The 4,842-nt window shown below is 39.2% G+C and overlaps 1 pseudogene; it reads left to right on the forward strand.

Moving 5' to 3' along the window:
- The first annotated feature begins 1,293 nt into the window (after positions 1-1,293).
- On the forward strand, positions 1,294-4,536 carry LOC119518814 (annotated as a pseudogene).
- The last annotated feature ends 306 nt before the right edge of the window (positions 4,537-4,842 follow it).

Below are 4,842 nucleotides of genomic sequence, written 5' to 3' on the forward strand. Positions count from 1 at the left end.
TGTTCCCGACTCTTCTTGTATTTTTCCTGTTCTGTTTCTGCAATCAACTGCTTCTCCAGGGAGCCATGGTTCCTTTAATTGATGAATGTGTTTAGAAACCAAGATTTGGATGCCAGATATGCTGATTGCTACTAGGTATCATTGCTTCTAGACCCTCTCAGGAAACAGAGCTAGGAAATTTATGTACACATATTAAGCCACACATGCACGCACGTTTTATTTTTGTGTCTGTCTGTGTATTTGTTTAAAACCATGAAGTTATACTGATACCTCTGTTTCCTATCTAATACTTAAGGGGTCATTTAGCCTATCTTTATTTGTAAGTTCTTTCTCCAACAGTGAGAAATCTGAGTCCCACTATCTACAATATATACTTAGTTTAATTTTAATATACATATAAAGTAGTTTCAGCATTGCTAACCTATACTCTTGTGAGTAACCTGTTTAGTCTTGAGTTGTTTTGTCTTTAACCTTGCAGAATCCAGTCAAGATACTGTTTCCAAAGTTACTTAGGTTAGTTCTTTTCTTCCCCACCTGCTGTGGTTATGTTAACTTGTGATAGATTCATTTGTGTATGTTTCATTTCAGGTCTCCCCACATCCAGGTCGGTTTTAATTATTTCTTGGGTGTGTGAAACATCACCATGATTCTAAGAGTAAGAGCTATACAAAAGGATACACCCAGAAATGTATCACTCCCTTTTCATCCCGGCTACTGGGTTCCCAACACTGCCTTTTATCCACCCTTTTCCTACCCCTGAAATTAACCCATTTCATTAGTTTCTGATTTATCCTTCCTATATTTCTTGTACACAAATGAGCAGATACATGTTCTTATAACTCCTTTCTTACATAAAGGATAGCACACTATAAATACTCTTATACTTTGCTTTTTTTTGTTTAATTGTATGTCCTGGAAATCACTCCTTATCAGGTCATAGAAATCTTTTTGTTCTTTTTTACAGTTGTATGGTATTCCATTTTGTAGTTGTACCCTGATTTATTCAGTCATTCTCCTATATATGGGCATTTATATATGGGCAATAGTTGGTATTTTGCAATTCCAAACAAGGTTGCCATGAATAATCTTGTGAATATATATTTTTGTATTGTTGGAGGTGTATCTTCAGGCTAGATTCCTAGATGTGGGGTTGCTGGGTCAAAAGGTTAGTGCAAATGTAATTTTGTTAGGTGTTGCCAATCTGGTAGGTGAAAAATGGTATCTTGGTATTCTTTTAATTTGCATTTCTCTATTTAGAAGTGTTTGAACATATATTTTTTCATGTATTCAAGAACCTTTTTTTTTTGTATAACCAACTTTATTATTTTTTTTATTTAAAATTTACATCTGACAACAGTTCATGCCAAAGTCCAAAACCTGCTAGATACTCTAATTGGCTATGCAAGAACTCGGCTTACATTTAGTTGAGCAAAGCCCGTGGTCAGTTTTGAGGCCTTTACATTCATTATTTAATCCTCATCACATCGCTCTTCATTGTCATTCAATATGCCTGCCCTTGTGAAGCTTACATCACAGGGAAAAGACAGTAGTATACAAATGAATTATTTAATTTGTCCCAAGGTGGTATGTGCCAGGAACTAAGGAAAAAAAGGTTAAGGGAATGAAGGAAGAATTTGCTATTTTAAACAGTGTGATCAGAAGAGTCCTCTTTGACAAAGTGACTTTTGAGCACTGAATCCAAAGTCCAGAGTTTACCAACCTTTTTCTGAAATGAAATTCATAAAAATAAATTCTTAATCATTGTGATAGCCGAAAAGGCCCTGGAGGGGCAGTAGTGTCCCTACCCACTCCTTACTGTTTATTCCCACTGTAAAAGAAGAAAAATTGAGATTGTGTTTCTTGTTTTAATAAAATTTTCTACTTTTCCCTAAGGGAATTCTGAGCATCTTATAGAGCTTCTCATTAATCTCCCAGTACCACTGGACCTAAGAAGTTTCTAGAATACTGTCTGAAGTAGTGAAACAGGAGTGCAGAAGTACTGAGTGACTCACTCAAATTGACACAGAAGTCAGTTCTGCTGAGTCTGTCCAGTCTCCTCTGTTCCACTATCTTTTAAGAAACCTCGAGAGAGCTTTTCATCTTTAAGTTTGAAGTAAGCAGGTTTTGGACTTTGACAAAAGAAAGTGACTGTTCAGAGGCTCTGTGTGTGTTTCTGAAAGTAGATATATTTGCATTGAAGAGAAAAATCTATACCTGGAGTAACACTAACTATAAGAATTACTCTGAGAACCTTTATTTCAACATTTCTCATCAAGCATAGTTAAACTTATAATTTTAACATTAAGTACACATCGAAACAATTTTTTTAAGAGACGATTCCATGACCAGCCATGCTGACACAAGAGGACGGACTCGCATTGTACATTCAGGTTGGGCGCAGACCTTGCACAGGCCTCCTGCTCGGCACTGCCAAGCAGGCCACATTGCCTCAGCCCTCAGACTCGCGTGACAGGGACTCGGGTCAACTGAGGGCACAAACTGCAGCCTTCCCATTTCCCACCCTTTTGCTTTCTCACTGAGGCTCGGGCTGCTTTCAGACCAGCCTCCTTCCTCCTGCTTCTCCCAGCTTAGAAAGCTGAGGTTACTGTCAGCAGTCCCTGTGCAAACAGAGTGTTTGAGATGGGACAGATATCCAAGGACAAACGGGATGTCCGCTACTGCTTGGCCAAGGAGAGTGGCTAGTGTGCCTGCAGCACCTTCAAGCTGCTCCAGCTCAGTGAGGAATTCCAACTCTTCCAAGATGTGCCACGGGCTTGGGTTCTTGCCACGTGGTGACCATGGACCTGCAGGCTGTGGCTCCACTGCCAGGCATGTTACAGGTCAAGAGGGACACCACCCAACTGTCCACTACCCAGGAGACCACCCAGCTCTTTGAGGCCTGCCCTGTCCTCCTAGTGGTGTACGACGGGGCTCCCAATGTAACTGGCCTCCTTGATGTGGATGGGTACATGCAAGCCTAACTCCTTGCTGCTCTGAACATTGCTACTCACATTTTGAAGCTGGGGGACTGCTTTGTGGCCAAGCTATTCCAACGCCATAATGTGATGCTGATCTACAGCATGGCTTCCTCTCCGGTGCGGTCTGTGCCAAGTCCAGGAACAGCTGTAACTCCAGCCTCAAGGCCTCTACTGTCTGTCAGAAATCAAGTCAAATAAAGGTGCATCATTTTAATTAAACTTCATTTTGAAATAATTTTAGATTTATAGACAGTTGTAAAGATAGTATAGCGATTTCCCATAAATCCTTCATCCAGCTTTCCCTAACATCTTATACAATCGTAGTACACTGATCAAAATTAAGAAATTAACATTCATACACTATTAACTAAACTTCAGGCTTTATTCTGATTTCACTTTCCCATTAATTACTCTTTTCTGTTCCAGAATCCAATCCAAAATCCCACATTGCATTTAGGGGGCAATCATTTTTTGATGCAGTTTTTGAAAGCAAAATAACAGATTCTTCCCTACACTGATTTCAGAAGGTACACTTACTGGGAAGCTGTCATTGCGTTGGGGTGTGTAACTGGGTTCCAACTAGGGACCATCAGTGCTTGCACAGAAGCAAGCTGCTGATAAGCTTATCAAGAAGTGAGAGAGTGTTTGCTTTTCATCTGAAAGTTTCACTTTTTCCCATTTTTTGTGTCTGATGGGAAAGTCTTCTTTTCATTTTATTTAAACCTTTTAGCTTAATTTCTCTCTGATAGGGATAACTTGCTTTTCTTCCCTTTCCCTACTGACACACACTAGCTAATTTTCTAAATGAGTTTAAAACAAGCATGACTTTATACACCAACATTATTAACAAGTGTCAGCACAGCTCTGAAAATAGTGCTTGAGAACTGCTAGTGTTCCAGGATCCATAAAAGGAACACACAGAACCAGCTAGTCCTTGCAAACATCTCCCACCTATGGCTAATTAAAAAAAAAACAAAAAAAACAAAACAAAGCAGTGTCAACCCTTTATGACATTCTCTGCTCCTGCATCACCCTTGAGAAATTTATTTGATTCCCATTTGATTTGCATGTTTCCCTTTGTGCAACTAAAATTCTTCCCTGAGGACATTTTCTTTTCTTTGGAAGCAGAAAAGCAAATGGGTGGCCAAGGAGTATAGATTCAAGTGTAACAAATGAGGCAGGTGAGAGAAGGATGGTGTGATTTCTTGAAGGAAAAGTGTGGTGTGGAATTTGTTTTGAGGCTTGAAGAAAAACTGGAGACAGTCTCAACAGTGAAGAAAGCAAATTAAAAGCTGGTGTTGCCAGATTCATTGGAGGAAAGAGATGACAACAGCTGTTCCCAGAGTGGTCTTATCTTAATGGAGCCAAGAGGGCTTGGCACTTGGCTATCTCTTTGGTTCAGGAGCAGAACATTTTAAAAATTGTTTTGAAGGGTACTGTCATTTTCTAATTTAGCATTTCATGTTCACTCCTATGTCTTTATCCAAGATTCCAGGTAAATATTAAATAGAGTGCTTCTTTTCAAATAACTGAGTAGTCCAGGAAGTATTTTATCAGGTTTTGGGTCAGCTCGGATCTTGAGCAACATCTCAGAGATCCTGGTGGCTGAATTTTTAGAATATTTCAGATTTTTAGGGCTGGGGTGGGAGGGCACTCACCATATAACATGATAACATTATGTTCATGTATGGCCAGCTGTGAAAATCAAGTTTTCCAGTTTTCAAGGCATTTTTTTTTAAATTAAGAAAAATTGAAAACCTCATTCCGTTTTGAAAGAATGCTATTCCCACAGACCATTGTGACTGAAGACTTTTTTTGCCATTGCAAATAAAACAAAGAAACCATAAGGAGGAAATGTGTCTCG

The sequence above is a fragment of the Choloepus didactylus genome, chromosome 22 (genome assembly GCF_015220235.1).
Source record: "Choloepus didactylus isolate mChoDid1 chromosome 22, mChoDid1.pri, whole genome shotgun sequence".
NCBI classification, from domain to species: Eukaryota; Metazoa; Chordata; class Mammalia; order Pilosa; family Megalonychidae; genus Choloepus; species Choloepus didactylus.